This window comes from Arachis ipaensis, chromosome B09 (assembly GCF_000816755.2).
Source record: "Arachis ipaensis cultivar K30076 chromosome B09, Araip1.1, whole genome shotgun sequence".
NCBI lineage: Eukaryota > Viridiplantae > Streptophyta > Magnoliopsida > Fabales > Fabaceae > Arachis > Arachis ipaensis.
Genome location: NC_029793.2, coordinates 19,213,593 through 19,237,091, shown reverse-complemented (window position 1 = coordinate 19,237,091; position 23,499 = coordinate 19,213,593). Strand labels below are relative to the sequence as shown.

The 23,499-nt window shown below is 42.6% G+C and overlaps 1 long non-coding RNA gene across 1 annotated transcript; it reads right to left on the bottom strand.

Moving 5' to 3' along the window:
• On the bottom strand, nucleotides 463-17,916 carry LOC110267096. Its single transcript, XR_002354426.1, has 3 exons — nucleotides 17,822-17,916; nucleotides 15,434-15,446; nucleotides 463-475 (listed from the first exon to the last, which is right to left on the bottom strand). It is a non-coding gene; the product is annotated as an uncharacterized LOC110267096 (long non-coding RNA).

The window sequence follows — 23,499 nt, the reverse complement described above, 5'->3', positions numbered from 1 at the left end:
AATTTGTTTCTGGCGCTAGACGCCAGACTGCAACATGGAACTGGCGTTGAACGCCAGTTTATGTCGTCTATCCTTGAGCAAAGTATGGACTATTATATATTGCTGGAAAGCCCTGGATGTCTAATTTCCAACGCAATTGAGAGCACGCCATTTGGAGTTCTGTAGCTCCAGAAAATCCACTTTGAGTGCAGGGAGGTCAGAATCCAACAACATCAGCAGTCCTTTTTCAGCATGAATCAGATTTTTGCTCAGCTCCCTCAATTTCAGACAGAAAATACCTGAAATCACAGAAAAACATACAAACTCATAGTAAAGTCTAGAAATGTGATTTTTAATTAAAAACTAATAAAAATATACTAAAAACCAACTAAATCATACTAAAAACTAAGTAAAAACAATGCCAAAAAGCGTATAAATTATCCGCTCATCACCCCCCAGGTCCATCTCAAGCTTTGACAACCTGACCAAAAAATTTCTAGCCAGATTCTCCATCCAGAAGCATAAAACTAAACATGCCCCAAGTCTACTAGAAATCGAGAAAGCCTTCGCAATTACATAGAAAGATTCAACAAGGCATGTTTGGATATACAAAATTTACCAACAGAAGCAGCCATTATGGGCCTTATCAATGGCTTACGTGAGGGACCCTTTAGTCACTCCATATTGAAAAAATATCCCACATCTCTAAATGAAGTCCAAGAACGAGCAGAAAAGTACATCAATATGGAGGAAAACTCCCGATTAGGAGAGACCTCAAAATCCGGATTCGCCTATAAAGATAAAGAGACCAAGAAAAAAGAAGATCAGCATGGGGAGAAGATAAAAAATACCACAATTACACCCCTTTTCAGGTGTTTCTTGTGGATATCTATAAAGAAGTATACCACACTGAAAAGATACCCCCACCCCGTCCACTCAAAAGCAAGAAAGGAGGAAGAAATCAGACAGAATACTGTGAATACCATCGAATCTATGGACATCCCACCAACGAGTGCTTCGATTTGAAGAACATTATAAAAATATTGGTAAGAGAGGGGAGGCTAGATCGATACCTAGCCAACAAAGCAGATGAGCCAAGAAAAAGAAGAAGGGACGAAGAGGTCGGACGAACTGAACGACCACCTCGTACCCCGGAGAGACATGTCCACATGATACATGGAGGATTTGCAGGAGGAGGGGTCTCCAAATCATCTCGCAAAAGACATCTAAAAGAGATATATCATGTCGAAGGAGGAGAAGGAGCACCTGAACTCCCCACTATCACATTCACTAAAGAAGACGCAGCTGGCATCATCTCAGGACATGACGACCCCATGGTCATCACTATCATATTGGCCAATGCTAATCTCCACCACACGTTGGTGGACCAGGGAAGCTCGGTGGACATTCTATTCAAAACGGCCTTCGACAAGCTCGGCCTAGATGAAAAATAGCTCAAAGCATATCCAAATAGCCTATTCAGGCTGGGAGACACTCCAATCCAACCACTTGGATACATCTCCTTGCACACCACCTTTGGAAAAGGAAATCGGTCAAGGACACTCAGCATAGACTACATAGTGGTCGACGTAGGTACAGCCTATAATGCCCTGATAGGTCGGATCAGGCTAAATTAGCTCGGCGCGGTAGTCTCAACTCTACCTCTGTGCATGAAGTTCCCAACCATAGAAGGAATCGCAACAGTAAGAGTAGACCAGAAGACAGTGCGCTGCTGCTATAACGAAAGTCTGAACCTCAGAGGCAAAGGAGAAGAAATTCACACTATTGAGCTCGGGAGAGTTCAAGGACGGGAAGAACTTCGTCCACAACCTGAAGGCGAAACAGAAAAAGTTCAAATCGGAGATACTCCAGATAAAACGACCAATATTGGCACAATCCTAAATAGGGACGAAAAGGAGTCCCTCATACAGTTCTTGCGAAACAATGTCGATCTCTTTGCATGGAAGGCCGCAGACATGCCGGGCATAGACCCTGAGTTAATGTGCCACAAGCTAGCATTTTACCCCAGATCTCGGCCAGTACAGTAGAGACGTAGAAAGCTCAGACCAGAACAATCCCAAGCTGTGGAAGAGCAGGTACAAGCTCTACTAGAGGCAGGATTCATAAGGGAAGTCAAATACCCACTATGGCTAGCTAATGTCGTCTTGGTGAAAAAATCAAATGGAAAATGGCGGATGTACACCGACTACACTATTCTCAACAAAGCCTGCCCAAAAGATCCTAACCCACTCCCAAGTATCGACGCCCTGGTGGATGCCTCCTCCGGATACAAATACCTCTCGTTTATTGATGCAAACTCGGGATACAATCAAATCCCAATGTACCCTCCTGACAAAAAAAACCACATTCTTAACTCCGAAAGTAAACTACTGCTATATAGTCATGCCATTCGGACTCAAAAACGCAGGAGCGACTTATCAAAGATTAATGAATAAAGTCTTCACAGACCACATCGAAAAAGTCATGGAAGTTTATGTAGACAACATGTTAATAAAGACACAAAGTGAAAAGTCGTTATTGTCCGACCTTACTCAAGTGTTCGACACTATAAGAAGGCATGGCATGCGACTTAACCCGACAAAATGCACCTTCGCAGTAGAAGCCGGTAAATTCTCGGGTTTTATGCTCACACAAAGAGGAATCGAGGAAAATCCGGATAAATGCCGGGCTATACTCAACATGAGGAGTCTGACCTATGTCAAAGAGGTACAACAACTCAATGGAAGATTAGCAGCCTTGTCCAGATTCCTAGCCAGATCAGCAATAAGATCTCTACCCTTCTACGCCACTCTACGGAAGGGTAAGAGATTCGAATGGACAACGGAGTGCGAGCAGGCCTTCCAGGACTTCAAAAGGTTCTTGGGACAACCACCTATTCTAACTCGACCACAGGAAGGAGAACCACTTATACTGTACCTTGCAGTAGGAAACCGGGCAGTAGCCTCAGCACTGGTCCGAGAAGACAACAACGGACAACAACCTATATACTTCATTAGCAAAGCGCTACAAAGGTCCGAACTGAACTACCAAAAATAGAGAAGTTTGCCTATGCTCTCATACTAACATCTCGAAGACTTCGCCCGTATTTCCAAGCCCACATCATCAGGGTTCAGACCAATCAGCCCATAAAAGGCATCTTACAGAAAACAGACGTAGCAGGAAGAATCTTGCAATGGGCAGTCGAGTTCTCCGAATTCGACCTTCAATATGAAGCTCGGACAGCCATTAAATCACAGTATCTGGCTGACTTCCTTGCTGAGTTTACGGACACCCCGGAAATCCCTACAGAATGGAATCTATACGTAGACGGTTCTTCAAACAAAACGGGAAGTGGCGCAGGCGTGATACTAGAAAGTGATCAGGGAACCCAAATTGAACTTTCCCTCAAATTTGGGTTCCCTGCTTCAAACAATCAAGCCGAATATGAAGCACTACTAGCTGGTTTGAAGCTGGCTAAGGAGGTTGGAGCTCAAAAGCTTACCATCTTCAGCGACTCACAAGTAGTCACCTCACAAATAGTAGGGAGCTACCAAGCCAAGGATCCCACCATGAAAAAGTACTTGGACAAAACCAGAGAACAGCTCGGACAACTCGGGGAATATGAGGTCCGTCACATACCTCAGGAACAGAATGCTCGAGCTGATGCATTCTCAAAACTAGCCAGCACCAAACTAGGAGGCAACAATAGAAGCCTCATATAGGAAATGCTACAGAACCCGTCAATCTTGGAAGAAAAGGTCTTAGCCATAACAGGTTTGGATCAAGGATGTATGACTCCCATAATCAACTACCTCAAAACAGAAACACTCCCTACAGATAAGAAGGAGGCAAAGAGGTTAAAACGGGAGGCACAATACTACACCGTCATAAACAACATTCTATATAAGAAAGGGATCTCAACACCACTATTAAAATGTGTGCCAACTTCCAACACAAAGGAAGTTTTAGAAGAAGTACACAGTGGCATCTGTGGCAACCACCTCGGAGTGCAAGCTCTCACCAAAAAAGTACTCCAGGCCGAATTTTATTGGCCGACTTTACAAAAAGAAGCAATAGAATTCGTAAAGACATGTTCACCATGTTAGAAACATGCCAACTTCCACATCGCCCTACCAGAGGAACTTATCAACGTAACCTCACCCTGGCCTTTCGCAAAATGGGGGCTCGATCTTCTCGGTCCTTTCCCTCAGGGATTCGGACAAGTCAAATTCCTCATTGTGGGAGTAGACTATTTCACAAAATGGATTGAGGCGGAATCTCTAGTTAATGCTACTGCTCAAAGAAGTCAAAAATTCCTGTACAGAAATATTGTCACAAGGTTTGGGGTTCCATACTCTATCACCACAGACAATGGCACTCAATTTATAGATGCAGGCTTCAGAAAATTGGTGGCCGATCTGAACATGAAATACCAATTCACGTCCGTAGAACACCCCCAGGCCAATGGACAAGCAGAAGCCGCTAACAAAGTCATATTAGCCGGGTTAAAACGGAGATTACAGGATGCAAAGAGAGCCTGGGCTGAAGAGCTCCCACAAGTCCTATGGGCATATCGGACAACCCCACACTCCACCACAAAGGAATCACCTTTCCGATTAGCTTACAGAATGGAGGCAATGATCCCAATGGAAGTCGAAGAAGGATCACCCAGAGTGATCCACTACAGTGAAGAGGCCAACTCCCAACTTCAAAGGGAAGAACACGACCTACTTCCAGAAATCCGAGAAAGAGCTCGAATCAGGGAAGAGGCGTTAAAACGTCGAATGGCTTCAAGATACAACCAAAAGGTGGTGCCACGAGGTTTTGCCAAGAACGACCTTGTCCTAATCCGAAATGATATCAGAACAACTCGACCTGGAGAAGGAAAGCTGGCAGCAAACTGGAAGGGACCCTACCGAGTCATAGAAGTACTCGGAAGAGGCTACTACAAGCTATCCGAACTCAAAGGGTGAGAGCTCCCAAGGTCATGGCACGCCTGCAACTTAAGGAGGTACTACAGTTAGGAGGTAGAAAAGATCTTAGGATGAGGTGCACTCTTTTTCCTTAAAAAGGTTTTTTAACGAGGCACCAAGCCAAGATCTATAAAATACCTAACTTAGAGGAGTAAAACTCCCACATGTATATATTTTCATATTTTCTACAAATCCTTTATCAAGACGCATTAATCTGAAACGCAAAATTTCATCGCCCGATTATAAAGCTACAGATCGGCCAAAGTGAAAACCAAATTCACTATCTGATCATGATAAAGACCAACAAAGATGAAAACTGAATTCATCAGAGGTCGACCAAACAAGGATCAAACCCAAATTCTACAAAATCGGCAAATATGAAAAGCGACAAAATAGATTAAATGCAAGAAGTTATCAAAAGTGACCCATAGGAAAGGACCTGACGAGGTCTTAATAAAAATGGGTTGCTAAAAAATAACTTAAAAAGACGGACCAACGTGAAGAAGTCGAACCAGTCGACCACAAACAAAGTTATAAAAAGTAAATCCCTAGAAAGAGGCCTGGCTAGCCCTAAAAAAGAGGAATACTAGAAATAACTTAGAAGGGACCGACATGATGAAGTCGGCCTCCCACAAACCAAAGTTATAAAAGTAATCCATAAAAAGAGATTTGACAAAAGATCCAAAAAAGGATTACTAGAAATAACTTAGAAGGGACCGACATGATGAAGTCATCCCAACAAAGTCACAAAGTTATAAACGTAATCCATAAAAAGAGATCTGACAAAAGATCCAAAAATAGATTGCTAGAAATAACTCAAAAAAGGCCGACACAACAAAGTCGACTCGGCAAGGCTACCAAAAACTATAATCCATAGGAAGAGATCAACCAAGATCCAAGCAGAAGGGATTACTAGAAATAGCCTCAAAACATGACCAAGTTTAAGAAGTCGGACAACAGAAGGCAGGCGCTATAAGGGACCTAAGTTGGACCCAGAAAGCCATGACCTCAAGAAAATCAAATTATAGGCATCATATCAGAAAAATGCAAAGAAGAGATTAGACAACAAGGCTCCAACACTCCTAAGATTCCAGAAAATGTCCGAACTGTACAGACAAGCAATCAACAAGCAAAAGCAAAATTGCTGTAATAAACAAAGACCTAAGAGGCCACCCGAAGTCAACCCTAAAAGCCTAGGGAAAATACTTTGTCTTTTCAAAAAATAAAGTTGCTAACAGAAAAGCAACTATGAGTATCTGGCAGATAAAAATGACAAATCAAAAAGAGTTCAACGCCCACAGACCGGGCTATACACATCAGATATTCATAAACAAAAAACTAAAACGGATTCAAAGATTCTCTAGTGGCAGCATCCCGGGGTGAAGGAGGACGAGTCTGAAGAGGCACCGCATCTACCATCCCATTATTCCGGTTCAGAATTCGAACATCTGGATTAGACTCCGGCTAACCGACTTCAGAAGAAGTGGAGGAGGGCGGAATAACAGAAGTTTTGGCAGAGGATACAGTAGGAGGGCTGACGTTATCATCATCATCAGGATCATCAGAGAGAATCTTACCATCCTTAACAATGTTGTCCAAACTGAAGAGGAAAACGTCAAGCTCGGGCGCAAGAACTCGAACTTACTCCTTCGAACTTCCTCCTACAAGATGACCTTGAAGTTCGGCATAATCAGCTCGGACAAATTCCAAACTCTCCCTGAGATCCATCATCTCCTTATAAGTAGTGACATAGCTCTCCTTATGCTTCAACACCGTATCCTCAGCCAACTTTGCAGAGGCCGCCAAAGCAATAGCTCTAGTCTTTTCATCCTCCAAGTCTTTCTTCAACCTTGTCACTTTCACCTCAAGCTCCTCCTTAAAACCCTTAATCCGGTCAAACTCTGATTTGGCCTCCTCCATAAAGGCCTTCGTCGCATGGATAGGAAGATCTTGGGTGGTTCGGTACAGAGCTGCCCCCATATGTGCCATCTTGATGCTACTCTGAGTTATAAAATCCAAATGACGAAGAAGAGAAACATCGTCAGTAGGAATGACACCATAGGGACCAATCTGCTGGTCGACAAACCCAACAACGTCAAAATCAGGAGCATCTAGATTGAAGGGCTCAATAGTCCGAGGTCTTTTTGAAGGAGGAACGGCCGTAGGAGAAGAAACAGCAGTAGAAGCCTGGGGAGGATCAAGCACATGGACCCGAGGGGTAGGAATCATCCTCCTCGGTCCAGGAGAGCTCGGCACCGTTTGTTTGGGAGGAACATGAGAAAACCCTTCTCCAGCCACTCTGGCCGAGATGTTTTAGGCCGCAGTAGCCTTCCTTGCCTTTTTAAAGGCTTTCATAGAGTCATTGTTCTTGGCCATCTCTGAAAAACAAAATCAACCATAGAAGCAGATTACAAACTGGAAAAAGAAGGAAGCAAAGTAAAAATAGAGCAAAATATATTGATCAATACCCAGCGCAGTTCGGACAAGGGATGGATCCCCTAAAAACTTCTTGATATCAAGATGGGGAGGTTCCCCCCAAATATCCTCCAAGACATTTACAAAAGCCTGCTCGACCTTGTCAAGCATCTCCCACGAGTACCGAGACACTACCACATTCTTTTGCCAACACAAGGGGAAGGCAGGTTCACTATTTGCTTCTAAGAAAAACGGTCGAGCTCCCTCAACAGCTCGGACCTTAAAAAAGTAATTCTTAAAGTCCCTAAAGGACTCGTCATACATAGCAAACACTGTGTGTCTCTGGGCAGATTGAAAGGAAATCCAAGAGACTTTCTTTTTCGAGGAAATCCCGGGCTTAGTCAAAACAAAAAGATAAAGAAAGAGAGTCTGAGAAGGTGTGACGTCCAGCTCTTGGCAAAGCAACTGAAAAATCTTGATAAAATCCCAGGAGTTCGGATGGAGTTGGGATGGAGCTACATTACACGACCACAACAAGTCGGTCTCAAAGGAAGTGAAAGGAAAAGTAATATTCAACTGGCTGAAAAAATAGTCATAAGCATAAAAGAAGGGACGCTCCCCCCGGGTCAGAGCAGGAAAGCAAACTCTCTCATCAGAATCAGGCGCTACCAATTCATAGTTCTTTTCCTGATCCCTATCCTTACAGAGCCGGTGATGTTTCCTAAGCTCCACACAAAACTCAGCATTTACCACGGAAATACACATCAACACAAGGGAGTCCAACCAGTCGGACATCCCCTCAGGAACCTTAGAAGACGTCTCAACAATATTTTTGTGAGAAGACATGGCCAACTAGTCCTACAAACAAGAAAAGAAAATAGATTACTAACCAAAAATAACTCGGACAAACATGACTCAGAGCAATACAAAACAGTAAAAGGAAAACCTCAAGACACACATCAAGGTCCAGGGGTATCCTTTGGAGGCAGGGACAGAGTAAGGAAGACTCAGAAAGAAGTCTATAAAGATACACCCAAAAACCCTCAGAGAAATCCCCTTCCAGACAAGCAACAACACGAGAAGAAAATAAAAGTTATCCCAACAAGAAAAACCTTCTTTTAATCAACACTCCGAGAAAAAAATTACAAACCAAATAAGTCATCCATAGCCACCTCTCAAACTACAGTTTCAGTCTATCAGCAAAAGGAACTACCAAGCAACAAAACATGTCAAGCGGAAATCATCAAAGACCCAACCGTCCTTCAAAATCAAATAAGCCATTATCCCAAAAAGCTACAAAATCAAATAATACAGAAACAGACAACAAACATGCAAAGCCCTAAAAAGCTTCAACCATTAGGAGAAATGCCAAGAGTATACATAAGGTCGAAAGAAAGCCAGAAAAAATGCATCACAGTGACAAACGAGCACAAGAAATACGAAAAGGTTCAAGCTTTCCAACATACACTCAAGCAAAATCAAAACTTTACCAAGAAATAAGAACAACAGAAAGAAGAACCAACCTGAAAAAAGGAGAAAGCTCCAAAGAAATTGAAGACGGGGAGGCGGAATCCGGAATCACCTTTCGAGCAAAGAAAGCACCAACAACCACCAATGGCGTTACAGAAAGAAGCGTGAAGATGCGCGAACGAAAATCCCAAAGGAACAAGGAAGTACAAACGAAACAGAAGAATAAGAAAGAAAAGGGGGATGTTACAGCGAGCAACGGTGAAGAGAAAACAGAAAAAGAGAAAGTCTTGATGCAATTCAAAAAATAAAACAAAGAAAGCGGGAGATAAAGAAACGGAACGATTAATTAATGGGGCATTAAAAACCCTTGAACGTTCCCAAGACAGGGAACACCTGTTTTCAAAAATTAAAGAAAAGGAAGAAACACTCCATATTCAGAAGAGGGTCTCTACACAAAAGAAGTCGACAAATGCTCGAGTTCAGCTTCCCCAGAGAAGGACTGAAGTCCTCAAAAAAGGAAGACCACGCTCGAGTAGGGGCACTGTTCATAGCCTGGGTCGAGATGTCCGACTCGGGATGATCGAAGACAAGCCAACCGACCTCTTCAGGTCAGAACAGTCCGATCTCTTCTCAAAGAGCTTGGCCAAATCACCAGGAAAAGCCCAAAAAGGGCCCAAACAGAGGAACACGACCCAAATCCAAAGGCAGCCCAAGCCTATAGAGATAAGGGCGGTTCCCTTGAAGATAAGATGACTTCACTCAAAGATAAGATAAGATAAGATAACTATCTTATCTCCAGAAAGATCACTCCCCATCATTATAAATACACTGGAGCACCCAGGTATAACTCATACTCTGATTCTACTAAAAACCTGCTTAATACCCTTGCTAACTTAAGCATCGGAGTCCCTTGCAGGTACCCCCACCCTCCGGTGACAAAGGATCAGAAGCATAGACAGTCCAACAAGCCGGACACATCATCTCCGACCAGTACAAAAGATCTCGTCCGAGATCGACCTACACTTTCATATAACCCTCGGAATAGCCACCCTATACTAACCCTTTACTAGTACTTCTGTAACTCGGTATGGCCCTTTCCAGTTGGTTGTTAGCTTCCCTTCACCTGACCGACCTGCTCCGACATCATTTCGGATTAAGACAAGATCGTTGATGGCAAAGCTTCGCTGGATTACCTTTCGATTATATCTTAAAGCCATTCGACGCTTTAGCGCTTCCTCATTAATCCGAGCTCCTTCTCGGACTTCTGGGAGTAAGTCGAGCTCTTCCCTTTGTGCTTGGGAGTTGGTATCCTCATTTTAGAAGATCACCCTAGGAGATATTTCCTCTACCTCTACGGGAATCATTGCCTCCATTCTGTAAGCAAGTCGGAAGGGTGATTCCCCAGTGGTGGAATGTGGGGTCGTCCGATATGCCCACAAGACTTGCGGGAGCTCTTCAGCCCAGGCTCCTTTTGTGTCCTGTAGTCTCCGTTTTAACCCGGCTAATATGACTTTGTTGGCGGCTTCCGCCTGTCCGTTGGCTTGTGGGTATTCCATGGAGGTGAACTGGTGCTTTATTTTTAAATCAGCTACCAAGTTCCTGAAGCCCGTGTCGGTGAATTGAGTGCCATTGTCTGTGGTGATGGAGCATGGGACCCCAAACCTTGTGACAATGTTTCGATATAGTAACTTCCGACTTCCTTGGGCGGTGGTGGAGTCAAATGGCTCTGCCTCAATTCACTTTGTGAAGTAGTCATCCCTACGATAAGGAACTTGACTTGCCCCGATCTCTGGGGGAATGGTCCGAGGAGGTCGAGCCCCCACTTTGCGAATGGCCAGGGTGAAATGACGCAGATAAGCTCTTCGGGGGTGCGATATGGAAGTTAGCGTGTTTCTGGCATGGTGAGCATGTTTTGATGAACTCTGTTGCTTCCTTTTGCAAGGTCGGCCAGTAAAAACTAGCTCGGAGTACCTTTTTAGAAAGAGCTCGTGCCTCAAGGTGGTTACCGCACATGCCACTGTGAACTTCCTCTAAGACTTCCTTTGTAGCGGAGGTCGGGACGCACTTTAGGAGGGGTGTAGAGATTCCTCTCCGATATAGGACGTCGTGCACTATGGTTAGTACTGTGCTTCTCGTACTAGCCTTTTTGCCTCTTTTTTATCTGCTAGGAGTATTTTGGACTCAAGGTAGTTGATTATGGGAGTCATCCATCCTTAGTCCCAGCCTAATATAGCTAGGACCTTTTCTTCTTCCGCGGTTGATGGATTTTGTAGTGTTTCTTGGATGAGACTTCTATTATTGCCCTCTGGTTTGGTGCTGGCTAGTTTCAAAAGTGCATCAGCTCGGGTGTTTTGTTCCCGAGGTATATGTTGAATCTCACATCCCATAAATTTTTCGAGCTGTTCTCTGGTCTTGTCCAGGTATTTCTTCATGGTGGGATCCTTAGCCTGATAGCTCCCTTCTATTTGCGAGGTGACCACTTGTGAGTCGCTGAATATGGTGAGCTTTTGAGCTCCAACTTCCCTATCCAGCTTCAAACCAGCCAGTAGCGCTTCGTATTCGGCTTGGTTATTTGAAGCAGGAAACCCGAACCTTAGGATGACCCCTGCTCCACTCCCGGCTTTGTTTGATGAGCCGTCTATTTAATTAGTGGGGGTGCCTGGGGTGTCGGTGTATTCTGTGACGAAGTCGGCCAAGTATTGAGACTTGATGGCAGTACGAGCTTCATACTTAAGGTCAAATTCGGACAACTCAACTGCCTACTGTAGGATTCTTCCAGCTAAGTCAGTTTTCTGTAAGATACCTTTTATGGGTTGGTTGGTCCGTATTCTGATTGTGTGAGCCTGAAAGTATGGTCGGAGTCGTCGGGAGGTAAGTATAAGGGCGTAGGCAAACTTCTCTATCTTTTGGTAGTTTAGTTCAACCCCTTGTAGATCCTTGCTGATGAAGTAAATGGATTGTTGGCCGTTCTCGTCTTCTCGGACTAGTGCTGAGGCTATCGCCCGACTTTCCATAGCGAGGTATAGGATCAGTTCTTCTCCTTGCCGAAGTCGAGTTAGGATGGGTGGCTGCCCTAGGAATGTCTTGAAGTCCTGGAAAGCTTGCTCACATTCTGGGGTCCATTCAAACCTCTTTTATTTCCTTAATGTTGCGTAGAAAGGGAGAGATTTCAAGGCCGACCCAGCTAGGAATCTAGACAGGGCTGCTAATCTTCCATTTAGTTGTTGTACCTCTTTGACACGGGTCAAGCTTTTCATGTTAAGTATGGCCTGGCATTTATCTGGGTTTGCTTCAATTCCTCTCTGGGTGAGTATGAAGCCCAAGAATTTGCCAGCTTCTACCGCGAAAGTGCACTTTGCGGGATTTAGTCTCATCCCGTGCTTTTTTATAGTGTCGAACACTTCGGCTAGGTCGGGCAGTAGCGCTTCTTCTCTTTGTGTATTTACCAACATGTCGTCCACGTAGACCTCCATCAGCTTTCCGATGTGGTTAGCAAAAACTTTGTTCATCAACCTCTGGTATGTAGCCCCTGTGTTTTTAAGTCCGAATGGCATGACTGCATAGCAGTAGTTTGCCCTTGGGGTTAGGAACGAGGTTTTCTCTTGGTCGGATTAATACATCGGGATTTGGTTGTACCCTGAGTAAGCGTCCATGAAGGAAAGGCACTAGTATCCTGATGAGGCGTCGACTAGAGTGTCTATATTTGAGAGTGGGTAGGGGTCCTTTGGGCAGGCTTTGTTGAGGTCGGTGTAATCAGTGCACATCTGCCACTTTTCATTTGACTTTTCGACCAGTACGACATTGGCCAACCATAATGGGTACTTGACCTCCCTTATGAACCCCGCCTCTAGTAAGGCCTGTACCTGTTCTTCCACGGCTTGTGATCTCTCTGGGCCGAGCTTTCGGTGCTTCTGTTGTACTGGCCGATATCTTGGGTATACTGCTATTTTGTGGCACATTAGTCCGGGATCTATACCGGGCATGTCTGCGGCCTTCCAAGCGAATAGATCAGAATTGTCCTTTAGGAACTTTACAAGCAGCTCTTTCAAGTCTCCTTTTAGATTCTCCCCTATTTTTGTTGTTTTTTCTTAAGTACCTCCGATCTGAACTTCTTCGGTCTTGCCTTCTGGTTGGGAACGAAGTTCTTTGCGAGGTCGGGTTCCCCCGAGTTCAATAGTGTTGGTTTCTTTTCCTCTGGGGTCGCCTTTAAGGCTCTGACTTTCATTGTAATAGCGTCGCGCGGTTCTTTGGTCTCCTTTTATGGTGGCGATCCCCTCTGGAGTTGGGACGTCATACATAGGTGTGGAGTGGAGACTACCGCCGTGAGCTAATTTAGCGTTGTCTGACCTATGAGGGCGTTGTACGCAGAGCTCACGTCGACTACGATATAGTCTATACTTAGCGTTCTAGACCGTATTTCTATTCCGAAGGTTGTGTGCAGCGGGATGTACCCAATTGGTTGGATTGGGGTGTCTCCGAGCCTGAATAGGCTATTAGGATATGCTCTGAGCTCTTTTTCTTGTAGGCCAAGCTTGTCGAAAGCGGATTTGAACAGGATATCCGCAGAGCTTCCTTGGTCTACCAATGTTTGGTGGAGATTGGCATTGGCAAGTATGATGGTAACGACCACGGGGTCATCATGCCCCGGGATGATGCCTGCGGCGTCTTCTTGAGTGAAGGTAATAGTGGGGAGGTCGGGTGACCTATCCCCTTCTCTGACATGGTGCACCTCTTTAAGGTGTCTTTTGCAGGATGACTTAGAGATCTCTCTTCCTGCGAATCCTCCATTTATCATGTGAATGTGTCTCTCCGGAGTGTGAGGGGGATGTTCAGCTCGTTCGCCCTCTTCGTCCCTTATTCTCTTTTTTGGTTCATCATCTCTATTGGCTAAGAACCGATCTAGTCACCCTTCTCGTGCCAATTTTTCTATGACATTCTTCAGGTCGTAGCACTTGTTGGTAGGATGCTCGTAGATTCGGTGGTATTCACAATACTCTGTCTGACTTTCTCCTCTCTTGTGTTTAATCAGGGGAGGGGGTGGGATCTTCTCAGTGTTGCATATCTCTCGGTAAACATCCACAAGGGACACCCGAAGGGGGGTGTAGTTGTGGTACTTTTTGGGTTTCTCAGTAGGTTGGTCTTCTTTTTTCTTGGACTCTTTATCCTTGTCCCGAGGTGGATAGGAGAATCCGGTCTTTGAGGTTTCTCCTAATCGGGAGTTCTCCTCCATATTGATGTACTTTTCCGCCCGTTCTTGTACCTCATTCAGAGATGTTGGGTGTTTCTTGGATATGGAGTGGCTAAAGGGTCCTTCCCGCAGACCGTTGATAAGTCCCATAATCGCTGCTTCTGTAGAAAGATTCTGTATGTCAAGGCATGCTTTATTGAATCTCTCCATGTAACTGCGGAGGCTTTCCCGATCTCCTTATTTAATCCCTAGCAGGCTTGGAAAACCTGGCTAAGAACTTCTTGGCAAGGTCATCGAAGCTTGTGATCGACCTTGGTGGCAGGCTGTCAAACCACTTTATCGCCATCTTGGTCAGGGTGGTCAGGAAGGCTTTGCAGCGGGTTGCGTCTGAGGCATCCGTGAGGTACATCCGACTCCTAAAGTTACTGAGGTGATGACTTGGGTCGGACGTACCATCGTATGAGGTCATGTCAGGGGCTTTGAAGTCCTTTGGGACTGCCTTCATGATTTCTTTCGTGAACAGGTCTTGGTCCTTGTGGGGGCTATCTTCGTGGTTAGGCCGAGCGGTTTTAGTCTTGAGGTCGGCTTCGATCTTCAAGAGTTTGTCTTCGAGCTCTTGACACTGTCTTGTTTCTCTCCGAAGATCTCGCTCGGCTTCGCACTGACGTTCAGCTTCTTGTTTGAGTTGTTTGAGGCGATCCTGCTGTTCACGAATGGCGTCTAAAATTTCTGCGTTCTGAGTCTGCTTGTCTCCCTTGGATTGGTGTGTGTCCTTTGGAAAGTTTGGTGTGGCATTCGTGTTCTTAAGTGGCGTTCCTTCTTCTAATCCCAAGTTGAGGTCGTTGGCATAGTTGTTTGCCATGGTGATGGAATGACTTCCAAATTCTCCGGCAACGGCGCCAATGTTCCAAGGATTACCTGAAACAGGGAGGTCGATCTCGGATGAGATCTTCTGGTCTGACCAAGGCTGCCGTGCCCGACTTGTTGGAGCTTGAGATGCGGCTGGTCCTCGATCACCCGAGGGGGGTGGTACCTACAAGAGACTCCGATGCTTAAGTCAGTATGGACTTTAAGCATATTTTTAGTAGAATTGGAGTATGACTTATACATGGGTGCTCCAGTGTATTTATAGTAATGCTTGATGATCTTCCTTTAAGATAAGTTGGTTATCATATCTTATCTTATCTTTTTGTGGAGGAGATCTTTTTCCTTTGGTCAACTACCTTCTGGTGAGCGGTGATCCTTTCGCTTTGGGCCTTCTTGAGCCTCTAAGGCGTTTGTCCAAGCTCTTCGCGAAGAGGTCGGTGATGGGCCAACCTTTCATGAGGTCGGTCCCTTTATCTTCATCCAACTCGGCTCTATAGCTCGGACCGGTGTATGAACAGTAGTATATAATGTTTTGTGAAACTTATGCTAGTGGCCTCTATGATAGGTTGAATGATGTGGTTGTATGATTAATTGTATATAAATATTATGCATGATAATAGTTTGGATGGAGGTTGAATGAGTTTGAATGTGATGATTTATATATGTTGGTAGATTATGATTATTGATGAGTATGATGACCTTAATGAGTTATGATGGGGGGTGTTGATGTTTGAAGATGAATATCGATGATGATATTGATGGTTATTGTAGTTCATGTTGAAAATAAATGATTGAGGAGATTTGATGAATTAACTGAATTGATTGATGATTATTGGAAATATTGAATGGTGGCATTGAGGAGCTTTGATGTGAGTTTAGGAGGAACTTGAAGTTGGAGAGGGTGAGTATTAAGTCGTTTTGATAGTTATGTGAGTGATAAATGTTTGGGGAGTGTCTATTATGAATTTTGGGTTGTTTTGAGTATGTTTTGAGTTAGTTGGGTTTAGAATTTTTGAAAAACTAGAGAATTGTCTCTTTTGGTGAAAACCTATTTTTGATGAACTTTGGCGGATCATAACTTTAGCCTCAAACCTTAAAATTGGATGAACTTTGTTTTAAATTAAAGGTTATCTCAAGAGCTTTAAAATGATATAAAGTTTGAGGAAACAAAATTTTGTAGAGGAAGTTATGATCGTTTAAAGTTTGGTGTTTTAAAATTGTAATTCTGCAGCTTTAAATTTTTCTGAGTCTGGTACAGCATGCGTACGCGACACAGTGCATGCGACGCGAGCATTCTATTCGAGTTGGGCATCTTGCGTATGCGGACAATGCGTGCGTATGCGGACATGTAGATTTTTACCTTTGCGTACGCGAACATTCAACACGTGACGCGAGCATTCCATTCGGGATGGGACACTTGCGTATACGAGCAGGGTGTCGCGTACGCAATCATCCACTTTCATACCCCTGCGTACGCGGACAGGGGGCTTGCGTACGCGAGACCCCTGTTTTGCTAAAAATGTGTTTTTCTTCACATTTAAGAGTTCTGTGGCTTTCCAAACTTCTTTAACTTCTCCTTAAGACTTGTGGCTAGTAATTAGGCCCTAAGACAAGTGTAGATGGGTTTATGATTTGAGATTAGTAATTTTATGTATGAGTTTGGAAGACGGTGACTTAGGCCTAGTATGTCAGTTGGATGGCGTTGTCATGTGAACTAGTGGGGAGCCGGGTTGATGATGAACTTGTGATATTGAGGATGGATGATGAGTTTGAAGCTTGAAAATGAATGGTTATGGCTAATGAGATTGAGTATGTGATTGTGATATGCATTGTTTTCCGTTGTAGAGGCTGTGGCAATCTCCCGCTCACGTGATACGAAATTGTATTAATAAGTCGCTATGCGCTTCGGGCAAGGGATATGGCAGTCTCTCGATTGTCAAGGTAGCGGTGCCGGCGTAGGGGCCGAGGCAGTCTCCCACCTACGTTGAGATGTGAGGATTGAGACAGTCTCCCGCTCACATAACCTTTCTGCCGCAAGAGTGAACTTGGGCACTATAAGCTGAAAGAGTGCGCCGAGCAATATATCCATGGGTTGAGAGTGAGCATGGCACTATATCCCTGGTGTGGCAGAGAGGCAACATATCGGGGATGTGTCGGGTTGACATTTTGAACCGACAAGTGATATCACGAGCCAAATAGGATAGACATTCATCATATGCATCTTTTACATGTTTGCTGTAAAACCCAAGAAATTAGTGAATAATGAGCAAATAAATTAATTATTATTTAAAGAAATTAGAAAATACACACTACAAGAAAGTTTTAGAATAGCGACCGATTTTAGTGACCGAAAAAATTGGTTGCTAATCGCAAATGATTTAGCAACCGTTATAGGATTTCAAGGACCAAAAAAATTTTAGTCGCTAAATCAGTCGCTAAATTACAATCAGCGACCGATTTTAGTGACCAAAGAAATTGGTCACTAATAATGACTGATAAGATTTTTATATGAGCAACATAAAATTGGTTGCTAAAATCGATCACTATTTTTTAACTTAGGGACCGAATTAGCAACCGAAATGAGAAAGTAACGCTTGGAAATGTTGGTCACAAAATCGGTGCTATTTTTTAATTTAGCAATCGATTTTGCAACCAATAGAGAAATAAGCTGAAAAAAGTTGGTCGCTAACTCGGTTGCTAAGCTGGTGGTTGCTAAATTGGTTGCTAATAGTTAAGATAGCGATCGATTTAGCAACCAACTATAAATACTAGTTTAAAATGATTGGTCACTAGATTGGTCGCTATTTTTTAACTTAGCAACCGATTTAGCAACACTTTATAATAATGTTATCACTAATCGGTCGCTAATTTAAAATAGTTACTGAAATACTCTACCCCTCGATAACCCTAACTCAGCCTCACCAATCACCATTCTCACCTTCTCAAATGGTTACTGAGCTACACTTTACCCCTTCCACTACGGATGTGACCATAACCGGAAGCACCGCACAACACAACAACCTCTCCCTTTGCGACATCGTCGTCTTCTGAGTTCGCAACTCCATTCGCGTCATCATCTTTTTAGTTAGTGTCGTTGTCGTCATCTGAGCTCGCAGCGCCGCCGTCGTCGTCTGAGCTCGCAGTGCTGCCGTCGTCTTCTGAACTCGCAGCCATCATCGTTGTCTTCTGAAATCGCAACGCCATCATAGTCCTCTTCTGAGTTTGCAGTACCGTCGCCGTCATCTTCTGAGATCTCGGTGCCATCGTCGTCGTCTTCATCAATTTTTTACTAGTTGATTTGTTCAATTTGTTTACAAGGAGTTCAATTTGTTCCGTTATTACTATCCGATAACCTCAATTTGTTCAAGCAGGTACTCTATTCCCTAATCCAAATTTCAATCCATTATGTTAGGACTTTTTCACCATATCTATTTTGGAATCTTCTCCAACCACAAAAATCTTCTAATTAGATTAAGTATTTATCCTTCTAAAGGACTGTCTTCATTCTATTTCCTTTCAATTCTGATATGGTCTCTATTCTTCATTTCTGGCATAAAAAATTTGGCATATTCTTTTTCTGAAAGTACCGGAGACTAGAAAAGCATTATTGCTTTTGGATATTGATCGAGTTGCTCAGGTATATACTTAATCTTTATTCAATCACTGGTTATCTACTGGATTTTTGAATAAGTTTTATTGTTGCAAATACAATGGTTTCATTTGTTGCTGCATGTTGATGAAAGTTCATGCTTAAGCAATTCTTTGAGTCTGGTGAAAAATTGATATTACTAAATTTAAAGTGTAATGAATTTTCATGGATTCCCGAGCTAATAGCAAAAAGAAAAGAGAAAAGGATAGCCAATGAAAAAGATTGACTAAATCCATAACTTGAATTTATTTTCCTTTGTCACCGAACTTGAATTTTTTCTGTTCTTCTCATGGCCAAATTGTTAATGTAAGTATCAATAGTCATCAATTCTATGTTTTAGTCTCCATTTGAGAGCGAATTTTCGAGGGCAAAAATTTTTGTTAGGAGGGTAGAATGTAAAACCCGAAAAATTAGTAAATAATTAGCAAATAAATTAATTATTATTTAAAAAATTAGAAAATAGAATTTTATAGTTTAATATGGTAGAAAAAATTAAAATATGAAAAAGAATTTGGGTCAAACGAGCCAAACCAGTTAAACCGGGCCCAAAATGGGCCCAAGGCCCAACCCAAGCCCACAATATATAAGAGCATCAGCTCTCCTTCTTTCCCAAATCAGGGAAACACGCTGAAAGCAAAGAAAAGGGGGGAAGAACACAAGTGAAACGCCCAAACCCTCACTCAAATTTTATTTCGCCATAACTTTTGATCCGAAGCTCCGATTGACGAGCCGTCAGCGGCCACACGTTCGTCTCGAAATTCTCTACAAAACCCACCCAACAATTTGGTAAGGATATTCTGATTTCGTATCCAATTCTTCCCTTTTCAGTTTGTGATTTCTTTGTGTTTTGGATGTTGAGAGTTTTGGCATTTTGATGGTTTACGTAAACTCTAGCGGCGAGTAATCACCAAATTTTTCCATTTGACTTATGGGTAATGGTAAGGAAACCCTTACCCTTGTCAAGATTACTAAATTTGTGAAACCTAAGGTAATTCTAGTGTTGTTGTATGAAAATTTAGATTGAATTATGTATTTGGAAACAATTTGGTGATATTAGAGGCAAATTGACAAAGTTGGGAGCTTGAGCTTGAACTTTGGGGCTGTGAATTTTTTTTTATGGTGAATACTTGTGGTGTTTCGAGCATTAGGGAGGAATCGACCAAGGTATGGTTTCGATTTCTCGTAATTAAAATATAATGTATCGTGAAAACTTAGGCTAGTGGCCTTAAGATAGGAATTGAATTGTGATGTTGTGGTTGATTGATATTGATTATTATGTGTGTGGTTAATGGTTTTGGAGGTTGTGATAGAGGCTTGTATGGATGACGTGTGTGTAATTTGGTATATGTATAATGGCTAATGAATTTGAAGTTGTTGTTGGTACTATATTGGTGGTGAAGTTGATATTGTATTTGATATAAATAATTAATTATGTATATTAAAAATTATTTGAATTTGAAATATTGAGTTGAGATTGATGAAAGTGGAGACTTGGCAGGTGGTAGGATGAATGAGGAAGTTGGAAGTTGATGCATAGAAACTTGTATCTCAACAATTTTCCTTCGGCAAGTATACCGAATTGTCGTCAAGTAAAAACTCACAATAGAGTGAGGTCGAATTCCACAGGGATTGATTGGTCAAGCAACTTTAATTAGAGGAATGTTCTAGTTGAACTAAGCAGGATTAGATTTGAGATTTGCAGAAAATTAAATGGGGGGAAAGTAAATAGCAGAAAACACAAATGCTGGAAATAAAGAGCTGAATGTAAATGGCCGAAAGTAAATTGCAGAATCTTAAATGGGAATGGGGAAGATGCTCATAAAAGTAGATTGCAGAATCTATAGAAAATGGGTAAGATCAGAAATGGGGAATTCATTGGGCTTAGGAGATGTTGCATTCTCCAGATCAAGTTCATTTTCATCTCTTCCTCAATCAATGCATTCATTGATCTCCTTGGCAATCTTAAGTGATCGAATTCCAATTTCTTGATAATTCAATCTCTCAAATCTTGATCAATAGCCAATTCCTTGGTCAATTGCTCATGAGAAGAGATGAAGTTTGGTCACTGATTATACCACATGTATTTCCAAATCAAAGTGTTGGTAGGATTATATGTCACTATATCCATCCAAACCCCAATTTGGTCCAACATGAAAAGGCATTTCTAGCATGATCTCTTCATTCCTCTTCCAAAGTTCCAAAGAGATCCAAGTATGAATAGCTTCTTTTCCAAGATAACTACCCAATTTAATGAAGATTGAAAGCTTTCTAGTAAAATCAAGAGAAAAGATAGAAGAAGAATAATGAAAACTAATATTGATCCATCAAATTACAACAGAGCTCCCTAACCCAATGAAAGGGGTTTAGTTGTTCATAGCTCTGGGAATGAAAAGTATAGATGGATAGTACATTCTGAGAATTAAACTACAAGTTACAGAGAAAGTAAAATACAGAGAGTAGTTCTTCAATTTTCCAACCCCCTATTTGATTCAAAACTACCCCTATATATACTACTCTTCTGATCTTCTAGTTGGTTCTTCAAATCTTCGATATGGGCCTTTGGATCTTGAGTTTGAAGCAGTTATCCTCTTCAGTGGGCTTAGCTTTACTTGCAGAGAGAAAGTATGAAGTAGGCAGGGACTTTTAGCTTAGGACGTTAGTGGCGTTAACGTTAAGTGAAAGTGTGGGTTCGAGAACGTTAGTGGCAGTCACCTTTTTCACTAACGTTCCTAACCCAAGGGTGATCCACGTTAACTTCAACATTAGTGGCACCAACGTGACCACTAACGTTGCCTCTTGATCCTTCGCACACGTTATTGGGACTTACCTTTTCCAATAACGTTGAGAATCCTCCCTTCCCTACGTTAGAGTTCACGTTAGTGTGGCTAACGTGACCTTTAACATACGCTTGCCAAATCTTCGAAAATGTTAGTGACACTTACCTTTGTCACTAACGTTTCAAAACGCCCCTACTTCCCAGGTTAGAGTTCACGTTAACTAGGTTAACGTGGCTTCTAACGTGGTGGTGATAGCCATCTCCAATGTTAGTGACAAAGGTGAGTCCCTACGTTAGAGTCCATGTTAACTGAGTTAACGTGGCTCTTAACGTGGCTAATATGAGCTTGGTCCAACGTTAGTGACAAAGGTGAGTGTTACTAACGTTGGCTTCATTTTCTTCTTCCATGTTAGAGTTCACGTTAACTTAGTTAACGTGACTCTTAACGTGGGCTATGATGGCTTCAAGGACGTTATTGGCGATTACTTTTCTCATTAACGTTGCAAGCTAGCTCCCATCCCACGTTAGTGGTTACGTTAGTTAGACTAACATGGCTGCTAACGTGGTTCTTCCTTGCTTCCTTTGTCCTGAAATCAAGCAATAGAGTGCATCAAAGTTCTAATTCAAATCATGAGACATGCATCATTCAGTTTGTTATACAATTCTTGCATAATTCTCATGAAATCATGTAAAGTGCACAATGTTTGCTTGAATCAAGATGTAAGTGAAATTCTACCCAAAACTTGCTTATTTCCTAAGAAAATGCATGAAACTACCAACTACCAGTAAAGAAAAGGTCCTTCCCACCTTATTGGTGAACTAACTTAGCTAATCTATTACCATACCACAAACTTAGAAACTTACTCCACAATATGAACTCCACTCTGGTCTTTCATAACATCTCTTTTTATTTGATTCAAAAGGAGACAAGCAACACAATAAGCAAGATGGAATTGAAAACAGGCAATTTGACTAGTAATCATAGACCTAAGCAAGGAGAATACTAAAAATAGAATTGAAAATCCTAAACTACCATGGAAGCATGTTCTATTTCATACATGATTTTCCTTATTTAAAAACTTGAAAAAGAGATGGGACAATGAGGGAACTCCACCACCTTTTACTCTTGGGGTTGCTCCTGCTCTCCTTCTTGTTTGTCCTCTTTGTGTCCACTTGTACTTCCTTGTATCCGTGCTAGTCTGGCTCTTTTCCAGTCTTCAAGTGCCTTCTTTACTGATTCATGACTCTTCTCTACCTTTACTCTTTCTTCTCGTGCTAACTCATCCTTCACTTCGTCATATTTTGTGATTCCCGGATGTACTATAGGTAGCTGTCCAACTAAGTATCCATTCGGGGTTTTCATCTTCGAATACTACCCCGGCCTTGTCACATAGGCGGAAAATGGTGCTGGGATAGCCTAACCTTCCTCCAGAATCACTTTTCTCAGCCATCTTCCTAATGCCTTGGGCTATGAGCTCGTGCACTTTGATCTCTCCCCCTTTTAGTATGCATTGCACCATTGTTGCTCTCTTAATATTCACCTCTGAGTTATTTCTAGCAGGAAGGATGGATCTCCTTACAATTTCAAACCATCTCTTTGTTTCAGGGGTGAGATCACCTCTTTTGATAAATTTGGGTTTTCCATTGGGATCTCTCATCCAGTCTGCCCCTTGTATGCAGATATCTTTCACAATCTGGTCATAATTAGGATTACCATCTATTCGAGATTGATAACTTTCTTCCTCAAAAGGTATGGTCCGTAGCTTCAGCACTCTCGTGATGCTCATGGGACTAAAATCCACCGTCACCCCTCTCACAAAACTTATATAAGACTCCTCTTTCTTATCATACCTCACCGCATTTGCGTAGAACTCTCTCACGAGCGTTGCATTTATTCTTGCGGTGACCGGATCGGTGAGGAGCTCCCATCTTCTCTTTTCTACCTTCTCTGTGATTTTGGGGCACTCGGTTTTCTTGACTTGAAAGCCTAGCTCATATATGATCTCCTTATCAGCCATCCATCCAAATTGGAGTGCATGATAAAAAGTTCTAAACTTCTTTTCATCGAAAGGGCGTTGCTCCATAGGCTCCTTTCCCTTTCTTCTTTTAGAGCTTGATGATGCCATGAGTGACTTTTGAAAAGAAAGGGTGTTGAGGTTAGTGATGAGTGGTGAAATTGGCC